At 43.4% G+C, this 12,892-nt stretch overlaps 2 non-coding genes across 2 annotated transcripts; one reads left to right on the top strand and one right to left on the bottom strand.

Annotated features, from left to right (window-relative positions):
- Positions 1-12,271: 12,271 nt before the first annotated feature.
- TRNAI-AAU (transfer RNA isoleucine (anticodon AAU)) lies at positions 12,272-12,345 on the top strand. Its single transcript has one exon. It is a non-coding gene; the product is annotated as a tRNA-Ile (tRNA).
- Positions 12,346-12,404: 59 nt separating this feature from the next.
- Positions 12,405-12,478, bottom strand: TRNAV-AAC (transfer RNA valine (anticodon AAC)). The gene has a single exon. It is a non-coding gene; the product is annotated as a tRNA-Val (tRNA).
- Positions 12,479-12,892: the final 414 nt, after the last annotated feature.

Below are 12,892 nucleotides of genomic sequence, written 5' to 3'. Positions count from 1 at the left end.
AGGGATAAACATCTCAGGCAATTCATAATAGCATGATATGGTATAGCCCTTTCTGACGGAGAAGTCTTTCATTTCTTCGTCTTCGGCATTTGCATCGGTGTTCACCTTTGTGTAGATTTCCACCACCTTGTCGGTGCACCAGATAATATCGCTATCTCCATAGCTAATAAAATAAGTGCATTACTTAAGGTTGACACGCAGGTCACTAAAGTGACAATCATATGGCTCCAGCCATCATGCTGAATCATGACACGCGGGTCATGTTAATCAATTTACATCATATAGTCATCTCATACATAATCAAATTGAATATGAGCATTGCTATACCACATCACATGCACATGCAAACCCTCCTGCAAAACCAAGTTAGACGTTTCTAATCGGTTCATGCAAACTTGTTTTTCGTGGCTTCTAAGGTTTTGACTTAAACCACAGCTACCAACGTTTTATCATCAAGTATGATTATTCAAGTTGCTAGATTAAGATCTCGGGGTGTATGAAAAACGAGATAGTTAAATCTCGAGCCCCATACTAAACTTCGTCATACGCATGACCCCCGTGCAGATCATATCTGCAATGCCCTTTCATCTGCGAATTTCATCTTTCTTTTGACTAAGGCAGAACCCAAAGAACTGATAGCACTTCCATGATCAATCAGGATCACGGATTGCCAGAACTTTGTCAAATTCCACCATGCTGTCTCGAGATTGAGCAAACGCAAATTATAGGGAAGCAACAAGAACATCGGGTAACAGATTTCATCTGTCACCCACATAAATAATTTTCAGCAATAGATCTCATCTACTCCAAAATTATATTATGCAATACCCATACATCTCCATGTATTCTAGATCGTAACCTGCATCTACGCATAGCACGGCTCTTGATGCCACTGTAGGGGAACGCAGCAGAAAACAAAAATTTTCCGACCTACGCACCAGCCCAGGACCACTATGGAGACTGCATACATGGTTTGATCTTTTTCGTTACCGACTCGTAACGCAGCGGGAAGTAGAGTCGATAACGAACGGCGGTGCAGATCCCCGCAGCTAGGATTTACAACCTCCCAACCGTGAGGATGTATACCCTCATCTGCTCCTCAGACAGCCCTCGGGGAGACGGTCGAACAGCCCCCCCTGGACGGTGGCGCGGACAGCCCTTCGGGAGGACCTTCGAAACTCGAACGGTCACTCGGACAGCCCTTCGGGAGGACCTTCGAAACTCGGATGGTCACACGGACAGCCCTTCGGGAGGCACTCACGAACTAAGACCGAAACCAAGATCTCTCTACAGAGTTGCACACATACGGTGTCATCTATCCAGCAGGGCTTCGCCGTCCAGAACTAGTTCCTGCCGGAACCCAGACAGCCTTTCGGCTCTACGAAACTATTTCGCTGGGAGGGAGAGAAGAAGCCAGATCATTGCATGGCACTTGTATGAGAGCAAAGGGATGATTGTGGAGAGTGCCTCTCCACCTCTATTTATAGGAAAAACCCAAGGGGTAGGGGCACATGAAGAACCCCACAATGCCCACACTTTATGTCACACATAAAGGGCATAAAGGGCATAAAGGGATGTCAAGTGGAGCCCCATGGAGGAGATGCACCCTCCAACGTCCCACCTTCATGGCGGGCCCCCAAAGGGGGTTCCTTGATCCCCAAGTCCTTCTAGAAGCCTTTTGGGAAAAGCCCCAAAAGGTGGCTTTTCATAAATATCCCAAAAAGCACTTTCACTATTCACGACGACATTTTTCAGCGTCCGTTTGAACTAAAAATATTTATGTGGGCTTAGAACATTTCAGTACCCATCATAATAATTTTCAATGCGTTCCAAAACAATTCCGGTTTTAGTGATTTTCATCTGCGAAACGCATCTGAAGTGGCTCCGGCAGCTCCGGAACATTTCCGGTTTTTATCTCAGAAAATTCCAAAAAGCTTCCAGAATGATTCTGGCACCCTTCAAGAATTATTAGGCATTTGCCGAAACCAAATTGACTTAATGGTATATCCCAAAACAACTTTTCGGTATCATCGAAACTCATCCGATGACCTCTCTCTGCGGTACGATTCCGCTGTCCGAAACTTTTCCGGTGTCCGAAACTTTTTCGGTGATTTTCTCTCAGACTCCTTGTCTAGTATTCAACAGATAGATGACCCTTAAGCGTGTGACCCTATAGGTTCGGTGAAGTATAGACATGACCCGGAACCCCTTTCGATCAATGATCAACATCGGAGCCGTGGACACCCATATTGACCCCTATACCCACACGAATGAATATTCGAGTGAACCTCCAGTTGCCGCGTGCTATTCCTGTTGCTTCGCGATATGTTACAAAGACCCGAGGTGAGATTTACTTGCATCCCCGTGGATCAACAATTTGTCCACTATGCTAGTTACCTCGTTACTGATTTTGTTCTCTTTTCTCGTTTCCGTGTTACGGCATCCCTGTGATCAAATCACACGGTGTCTGGCCAGACGATGATGGATCCCATAACACCGAGAGGGCCCGAGAATATCTCTCCATTGTTGGAGGAGCAAATCCCAATCTTGAGTTATCAAGTTACTTGACACACTTTTCCATGAACCCGTAAGCCGCCGTAATGGCCACCCATTTACGGATGACGTTTAACAAACCCCAAAGTTCATTAATCAAGCATGAAGAAACTCGATACTCTCATGGTCTAAGGAATCATGCAAATGTTAACCATCTCTGTGCTATTTACCATTAACTTGTGACGAATGAATCTCATAGCATAACATCAAACCGGGTCGATTCAACACAAATGTTCTCTTAACATTGTGCCCTCAAAGTTGCTGGCATAGACATGCCCATGATCAGGAAAACGGAACCATCATGCAACACTTGAGATAGTATTAGAGGCCAAACTAGGAATACTTCTTACCGTTTATTATTCCACACGTGCATATGAGTCTTCCTTCGAGCCTCGTGGATATTGTAGACTCGAGAATCATTGCAGTTATAGCATGGAACATAAACATAATTATGAACTCAGAGATAAATAATATCATTTATTATTGCCTCTAGGGCATATCTCCTACCCCCCCCTCTGGTGGTTATTGGCTCCAATATTCCTAAAATATTCCATAAAAAATCTCCTTGAAGTTTCAGCTCATTTGGAATTGTGCAGAATAGGTAGTCTGACGTAGCTTTTTCAGGTCCAGATTTCCAGCTGCCAGAATTCTCCTCTTGGTGTGTACCTTGCAAATTATGAGAGAAAAGGTATTAGAATTACTCCAAAAAGCATTATTATGGATAAATAATAGTAAGAAAACATGATGCAAAATGGACGTATCAACTCCCCCAAGCTTAGACCTCGCTTGTCCTCAAGCGAAAACCGAAATCGAAAAACATGTCCACATGCTTTGAGAGAGAGGTGTCAATAAAAACAAAATATGGACATAGAAGCACCGTGTTGATTATTATAAAAACAAAAAATTTAAACATAATACTTTTATCATAAAACTCTTATCATATACTTCCCATGAATAAGTGACAGTTCATCACACAATCGAAGTATAAAGCAAAAACTCTATTAGAAACCAACAAACTATGTTCTCAGTCAACTTTGCAACTACAATTCATCATATTTTCAGGAAGGATCACGTGTCGGAGCCTTTAGGCAAGTCCACATACTCAACCATCATATAGTCTTCCATGATTGCTAACACTCACTTTGTACACATCAAAACGTTTCAACCGGACACATAGAAAGATAGGGGCTTATAGTTTCGCCTCCGAACATACTCACCTCAAGGGTGATGTCAACAATAATAACTCATGCTATCTATATCCAACTGGACATATGTGCCTAGATCTTTCCTCACCACATGATGCTTGTCAAAGGACAAAAATAAAAGGGAATAGAAGGAAAACTTTGACTCTTTGCATAAAAGTAAAAGATTGGCCCTCGCAAAGGGAAGCAGAGGTTGTCATGCGCTTATTTGTTTTTATGCTCAATCCCTTAGTGCAAAAGAATGTCACGTTGCATTGCCCCTTAAGATGGCAACCTTTATTATGCAGTCTATCGCTTTTATTCTTTGCCATCCAAGTTCGTGCAACGCTCAATTTTCTCTTACACTAAATGATCTCACATTTTTCGAAGCAATTTTTATTGCCTTATTGCACCGATGACAACTTACTTGAAGGATCTTACTCGATCCATAGGTAAGTATGGTGGACTCTCGAAAACAAGGTTTGGGTTTAAGGGTGCACAAGTAAAGCTCATACTTAGTGCGGGATTTTTGGCTAGCAAAGATAGGGGGCAAGCACCACATGTTGAAGGATCTATGACAATATGACTTCTATGTGAATATAAACAAACATAAACCATTTGGTTGTCTTCCTTGTCCAACGTCAACAATTTTGGCATATAATATTTTGATGTGGGCTCACAATCACAAAAGATTTCTAGGATGGTATATCTATATGTGAATCTTCTCTTCCCTTATTAATTCTTTCATGAGTTGCATCATTGACTAATGCTATCTACTTATACTTTTCCTTATGTGGTGCCATCACCTACCATAGGATTAGTATATAATATTATTGCTTTATTTCCTTTCTTTTGTTTACTTCCTTATTTCTTTTCTTTGTTTGCAACACGAAAATAAAGAAGAAAAAACTCAAACTAAACTTTATTATATAACTGGCACATGATTACAAAGATAAACTACTAAGCAAACTTTCAAAAAGAATAATCAAACTAAACTTTATTCATCTAAGCAAAAGATTGAACTAAGATAAATAAAAGCAAAAAGGGAATGGGGTGATACGATACCGGGGTACCTCCCCCAAGCTTGGCGGAAGCCAAGGGGAGTGCCCATACCCGATACTCAATTCTCTTTTGGTGGTGAAGAAGATGATGGTGGTGATGAAGCAATCCTGCAGGCTCCTCCTTCTTCGTCTCGATCTTTATCAGCCAAGCATCTTCTTCCATATGGCTGGAGGAGGAGGAAGAAATGATGCCTAGCTTGACGAATCTGACAGAAAAACAGCAAGAAAAGAGAACAGAAGATTTCTCCGTGATACAGTGGTTAACAGGTTCAGGAAGTATATATAGATTTTTTTATCTTGCAGTACAAGTTTATAGAAGAAAAACGGAGTCCGGGAGGTGTCCCAGGTGGACACAACCACTTGGGCGCGCCAGGCTTGCCTGGCGCGCCTTGGTGTATTATGCCCACCAGGGACGCTTCCTGGAAGTTTCTTTATTTCCAAAATTTTAAAATATTCCAAAACTGACAGAAAATATTTTTGCAGATGGGAGTCTGTTTACTTACCGTACCACGTACCTTCTTATTTTGACGATTCTGGAGTGTTCCGGAAGGATTCTTTTATGTGTTCTTCCGATGTCAAAGTTTGGATAACATTGCTTTGAACATTAATAGGCGTACCTGAGATATAATGCTCTATCCGTTGCCCATTGACAACCTTCGGGTTAGTACCTTCGGAATTATTTATTTTGACATCCTTTGGGTAAGCACACACATTCAGTCATTCCAAGACAGACTCACAATAAATTTAGTTCCATGCATGTATCCAGCCTCCGGATTAAGTTGGCATTGACATGTTGACACCAGTCAGTGTAACAATAAAAAACTTCTGGAGAACCTGTACCTTGAAAATGCGTGGAATATTGCAGTTATCAAATGATCTAGGAGTTCAATAATCTCTCTGGTTTGACATGTCAATGTACAAAGCTTTCAGTGAGAAACCGGTGCCATCGATCAGAAGAGTCTGAATCTGAATTCCTCTGCTCCAAACTATGAAAAAGTGTGTGCTGTTAAATTTCATCATCCCCCAATCTTCACTAACCCGCTCCACCCCACCCTTCTCTCTTTCTCTACTTCGAGATTGCTACCTGACTTTGGCAGTTTTACAGATGCTTGAGTGGACAATGTAAATTACCGCTTCTGAATTTCTTTATTCTTTGTTATATCCGAACCATTCAATCAATATCCATATGGGGGGTTCACCGCCATTCGCAAGATGAGATGGAGCTGATTTAGGATGTGATGGTGTTCATAAGCATGAGAGCTACAATTTTTCTAATGCAGCATCGAGATTTAGCCGGCCGGCGCAACTTTTCTTGTGAGAATACTCTGTTCAATAATGGTAGTCTGTATGTGTGTCTTGATTTCCCGTCGTAACAAAGGCATAGATGTTTGAGTTGCTAGTGTAATTGTTGTCTCGAAGTAAACTTGAGAGTGAACTTCCCGCCTGACATTCTGATATTTATGTTTCTTTGTATCCTGGGCCAAGTGTACATGTGGGTAAAAAACAGTTTTGGTTGTGCTGATTCGAATGTACGTACCTTTCTGCAAGATCTTCTTGAACTTTAACTTATTTTATATTTCGACCGTTTCAGAATACTTGAAGGTCTCTCTCCCTCTCACGTGTATATCAGGCAGCAATCTGTAACAGATTGAACCAAGGACAGAACAATTCTCTCCAACTCTAACAAAGGCATAGATGTTTGTGTTGCTAGTGTAATTGCTATCTCAAAGTAAACTTGACAGTGAACGTCACACCTCTTCTGGTCTTTAGGTTTCTTTGCACCCTGGGCTAACTGGACATGTGTCTGGTGAACCAAAAAGTTTTGGTTGTGCTGATTCGAATGTACGTATCTTTCTGCAAGATCTTCTTGAACTTTAACTTATTTTATATTTCCACCGTTTCAGAATACTTGAAGGTCTAGGTTTGTTCTAAGTAAAACCCTCCTTAAGTTTGACGAAGTTCATAAAAAAATACTAATATCCATGATTATACTAGTATGAAAATAATACTTTACTAGCTGATACCCGCGCGGCGGCACGCCGCGCCTTACTTATTTGCAGTGATATATGTTCTTGTATAGTAAGTAAATATTCTTATGTTGATGATTTTTTTTTTCGAAAAAGAGATTGGCACGTTTAGTTCGGCATTCATTCTTTATGGGATGGTGATCAAAGGAAGGGAGAAAATATTGGTTGGCTATTTTGATCGATGAGATAAATGGAATTTTCTATAGTTTTAGCTCTCTTCCCTTTAAACTTGGGCGGAGTGTATGCATGTTATATGAGACATATGTGGATCGAGTCCTTATACATGAGGTTGGATGTGTGGATCAAGCTCAAAACATGTGGTATCGATGCACACATGTTACATATTCATGTGAAGGATGATGATACGATATGTGTAGCTTGTGGTACAATGGGTTCTTTTTTATAGATATTGTTCGATATCAAATGTTCTAGCCTAGGGGAGATGGTGCTAAAATAGGTTTCGTTGTGTCTGCGGCATTGCATTGTTTCTGTATATTGTTTTTTATGTGGACTAAAATAATCATAACCTTGGATCTATACGGATGATATGTGGACTTGAGGAAATAGAGTGCAATACATAAAGGAAAAAAAGATTTTATTTCTTATGGCGATAGAGTAGATGTTCTACAGTGTTCTGGTTTTCCCTCCGTGATAATGTAGTAAATAACTTGACCGAATTATTGAACTTGGTTGCATACTGGTGTTGGGCCAGTATATGGATTGTAGGATCATTGGTAGCTGGGTGTTCCGAGCACATGTGATACAATCTAATATGTCGTTTGGGTACATGTGATACAGTCAAATCTTTATTGGGTTACATTGCATCACCTTGGGCAGTATATAAGTCAGGAATTCGAGAACATGTCAAGTTTATTTATTGATGTCATTGCCCCCTTGTGTATTTAGTAGGAGGTCGATGAGTTTAATAAGGTTAGCTACACGCTGCTTGTGAAGTGTGCAGAACGATATCTTTTGTGAAAACATGGATTGACAACAATCGTAGGAGTTCCACGTGAAGAGGAATGAAGATGTGAAACTTGCATGATGAAAAATATTGCCCAGATCTAAATGACATACATGCACATGAGAGTAGAGGGATGTACAACATAACCGATAAGAATAACAGACTGAAAACCTTAACAAACTGACTGGCTAACAGTACAGTCAGTGTTGCAACATGAAGGATCACTCCCATATTGTGCAGAAGTGTACACAGAGAGCATAGTATATGTTCCTAAGAGTATGAACATCCATGAGAAAGTAAGAAATTTGCATACATTAGGAACTTGTTTCAGCATGAAATAGTTCATGTGTCGTCATATTTTCTCAGTAACAATTGCAGAGCATGATAAGAAGGATAGAACAATACTGATAGTTTCATTAGGCGGTTAACTACACAATTCATTGTCACCTTTTCTGCCCTATGATTCTCCGGAGAAATATCCTCCTCAAAGGGCTGCGAGGAAAAGGCATCCTAGGAGATATAGAATTTGGGAAATTCGTTACAAATCCTACGGCCACATCCAATAAAAACTGAAAATTCGAATATGCAAACACTGGAGATAATGGATCCTTTACTGGATAGGTTCGAAATTATTGCTGGACAAATATTTTCTAATGTACATTCAGGTCAAAAATTGAAGAAAATAATGACATGGAATGTGGACCAACTTCTTTTGATAGCCTCGTACATGAGCCTGGTGCAACATTTATGGAAACCAAGATGGTAGTGGCAAACCATACAATATTGCAAATCTGTTCAACAATTCCTCAAATGCACACACGCAAAGAAAACAACAGATGACCATCAATGCCAAGTTAGGAAATGTGTGTCAAGCATCAATAATTAAGGTGAATGAGCAGAAGCTTGCCTTGTTTCAAAAGAGACACAAAATAATGATGCAGAATGGCGATGAACATCCATAAAGGTTTTAGGAGTGACAATGACATCATTTACAAAATCTTAAATCAAAATAAAACTATATTGATAATCATGCCTAAAAGGTTAGGCAAAATCCGATTTTTTTCTACTCTTAAGTTATTTGTTGGAAAAAAAGGAAAAATAGCTGCAACCAAACGTCATTGAACTGATGGAGTGACATATGAGAACACCCCTCCCAACAGAACATTCTGACAAAGAGGATGTTCATTTTTCAGACTTTCTTGCAGAGCCCGTGTAAGCTCCCCATCTTCTAAATGATCATCAATACCTGGTTCATAAATAAAAAAAGAATGACATAACATTAAAATGATGCTTTCTATCCTCTTCATTTTTTACAGCCCTCCTTAACCTACAACTGCTATTCCAAGATAGGCAATTTAATGTCTCATACAACCAGACAATAGAATATAAATTAGAGAGTATCAAAACTGGTTTAGATTGGATAATACAAACCTAGTGTTTCCCTTCATTTGATCTTTCTCTGTAAAGAATAGTACAATAGTGCGATCAACAGTGAAATAATTAAACAAAGCAACATCCGGTGACTTATATAAAAATACAATATGGCACCTAATATTCAGGAACCATCATGAGTTTGCTTCTGATACGGAACAAAGAGCTATATACTCGAGTTACTAAGAAATACGGTAGTGTATCTACACCATCCGTATACGGATCCAGTGTGAGACCATCACCTAGCTACTACATGCATGCATCAAGCCCACACATCACACATGCAGCAGCAGCTCGTAAGCCCTGCACGCACGCGACGCAATAGCCCGCGCAAGCAAGAAGCACGCCGCACACAGCGAATGCGCGGCAGCAGGGTGCACGGCAAGAGAGCGAGGAGAAGACAGTCGTGCGCTCACCGTCGTGCAGTTCAAGTGGAGGCGAATCGACAGGAAGCTGAAGAACCCTTTGTGAGGGTTTCCGCGCTGATATACCGGAGGCAACTGATCCTCACGGCGACCTCACGGGCCGGAAACGGCGGGGTGCCGAAGATAGGCGCAAGGTCGACGTGACGGCTGCGAGCTCGAGATGCATGCGTGCTGGGTGAGCTTAGGTGGAGAACACCACCTCATGGTCTCACGAAGGCGAGGACGGCGCGCCGTCGCGGCCGGAGTTCTGCATCCCGGACAGACACGACCTCGGTTCTCCTGCATGCGCCATCGTCTCTAGACTCTCCTCTCCACGCCATGTCTGCGGTCGCCGCCGACACCGCGACGGTCCCCGGTGGCGCATGCAGGAGCTTCTCGAGTCTCTGACTCTCGACTCTCGAAGTCTCGAGTCCTTCTGCGGACAACCAGAGCTCCTCCACCACGCACGCCACGGCGGCGAGCCGCCCATCCACGGCATGTCCTCAGAAAGTACCTATCCAACCTCCCTCCCTCAAATCGCTGCCGTCGCGCGCTGGCGCGCATCGCCCACTCGCCATCGGCTTCGTCACACAAACCACCACCGTCCTGCGAGGCTGCGCGTCGTGCGGTCGTCCATTATCGCGTCCAGTGCACGCCAGCAAGCAAGCTGGTTTCCTCCGCCGTGGATGTTTCGCCTGAGAGTGAGAGGGCCTGCTGCTCCTCAAGGCGGCGGCACTGGAGACTGGACGCAACCTCGCATGTATTAGTGATGAGCTCGGTGGATGAACCGACCGAGGAGGCGAGGACGAAGGAGGACGCCGTCCACGGCAAATTGTTCATGCGGTCCCGTGAGCTACGCGCCTTGGTAGGCCGCATGTGCGTGCATCTCCTGTCGCCGGCTCAAGGTGGAGGTCGTAGCTTGCATGACCACGAAGCCAGCCACCACCGTGGCCCGCGCTCAGAATCCACCCCGCCATCAAAGCCTAGGGCCGCTGCCGGCTGTCTCCACAGGCTGAAGCTGCGACGGATCCTCACCAGGCCCGACCGGTGCGGCAAAGAAGGTTGACTGGGAGGAGGAGGCCAAGAGCAGCTGCAGGGCATCGCCGACGGACAGGACGTGACGGCGACGGCTGGTACATGTCAAGCCGAGCGGCTGGTTGAAGGGAAGAAGGCCAGCGTAGGAGCAGCCTCCAATGGCGACCATGCTACAGAGGCGGCGCTGGCTGCAGGAGAGCCTCGTGATGGTGATGGAGTCGGCGGACCCAGAGGGGGACTTCCTGGAGAGCATGGCAGAGATAGTGCAGCGAAGGACAACGTCCGAGCGTCGTAGCGGGACCTAGAGGAGCTTCTCGCGTGTTACCTCGTCGTCAACGCCGCTGAGCACCACCGCGCCATCGTCACCGACTTCTGGCGCGCCTGGCTCGACGGCACGATCAACATATGCTGCCACCGAACTCTGGCTGCTTGGCCTCCACCCTGCCCATCCTGCCGTCGCTCTCCACAAATCGGTGCTGATAGAAGTGGTGGAGAATTGAGAAAGATAGAGATACAACTGCGTCAGTGGAGATGCGGTGAATGCCCTTCATCGAAGCCAGGGTCTTTCTATACGCGTATAAAGGCGGTAGAGGATCTGGCGCGAACCTTCTTCCCAGGGCCTTCGAGAGGGCACGATCGAGGGCGGCAAGGCGGCGCTGCATTGGGAATTGAGAGTTGGAGAGAAAAGTGATGAAGAGAACCGACAACTTATGCTGTCAAAATTAAAAGATGGATATCTCAACTGAGAATATCGTACATAGAACAACAACCGCATGCGAACAAAAGAGCCCGGCCTAGTACATGCAGATTTTTTTCCAACCAACAGACGTGGTCAAATCAAACTCGTACAAACTGACACAGCAAAAGGAATTTGTATACCTCCCTACTGAATCGCTAGATGCACCCGAACGCCTACACGTCCAGATCCCCCGCTAATTGGCGTGTCATCACCCCATTGGTCAGGTTTTTACTGATTGAAAAAAGTCAAAAAAAAGCAGAAAAAAAAACCTGGCTAGATTTAGTATATTTAGAATGTTTAATTTAATGAAACTAATTTTGTGCTGCCGTGAAAAGTAAAACCCGAAAAAATATTTAAAAATCAATATAATCTGATTTTTTTTTGTAATAAATATTGCTTAGTGCAAAGTTAATGGCACTGGTGTTGGCCAGGCCTGGACGAGAAGAAGAAGACCAGGGCTCCAAAAATGCTTTCAAAAGCAGCCTTTTGAAACGATTTTTCTTCATGACCTTTTGCATCGTATGATGAGAAACACTAATGTTTTGATGTTCTTACTACCAATTTTATTGTTCACGTGATGCATTTGCACCTGGAGCAGATACCATAGTATCCCTGGAGCGGAAAAATTTCGTGGTTCAGGGCAAAATTGTTGTGAAACAGTTCATCCTTGAAGACTAGCCTGGCGGCATTGTGGCCGCCGGACTGGCGGTCCTTTCGTGATGTTTTTGAACACCCTCACCGTTGTTGTGATGGTCTGCTTCTCACCGTGCCACCGCCTTCTCTTATCGCCCGGTGCTCTAACCTGTGTTGGGGACTCCTTTCCCTTGTGGTTATATTCTACTATATATACGTTGAAAAACAGTTTGTCGAATAAAAGGCCTATTAGCTCAGCTGGTTAGAGCGTCGTGCTAATAACGCGAAGGTCACAGGTTCGAGACCTGTATGGGCCACCATTCTTTTTTTTATTCTTTCTGTTTTTACACAATTGAAAAAAAAAACAGAATTTAGATGGCTTCGCCCGGGTCCGAACCGGAGACCTTCAGTGTGTTAGACTGACGTGATAACCAACTACACCACGAAACCTTTGCTGCCTTCTTACTACAACAGTGAAACAAAACGGATGGATCCAATAATCTAACAAGATGACTCACTAACTGAACCATCTAACTGTTTCAGCTGGAACATCAAGCCACATTGAAGCTGGGAAATCATACAGCTTATACATGCTTAACTAATAGCCCACTGCCACAAGAAAATAAAAGATGCCATGTGAAAAACTTGGTAGTTGGCTCGACACAACTGTGACTGAACTGTTCTTCCACACAAATTCGCCCAATTTTCAGACGTCAAAATAGACGGAGATGAAATATTTTTCAATACAACTAGCTCTTCTTTTTCGTCAAAGCCCACACAACCAACATATTTGTTCAGATAGTAGCATCAGTACACACAAATAAGATCTAGGATGACACCACAATTGTAGATCTAACTAAGAGC

Source organism: Triticum aestivum, chromosome 3B (genome assembly GCF_018294505.1).
Source record: "Triticum aestivum cultivar Chinese Spring chromosome 3B, IWGSC CS RefSeq v2.1, whole genome shotgun sequence".
Classification (NCBI taxonomy): domain Eukaryota; kingdom Viridiplantae; phylum Streptophyta; class Magnoliopsida; order Poales; family Poaceae; genus Triticum; species Triticum aestivum.
Note: the sequence above shows the minus strand (reverse complement) of the source record. Positions and strands in the feature narration are given on the sequence as shown.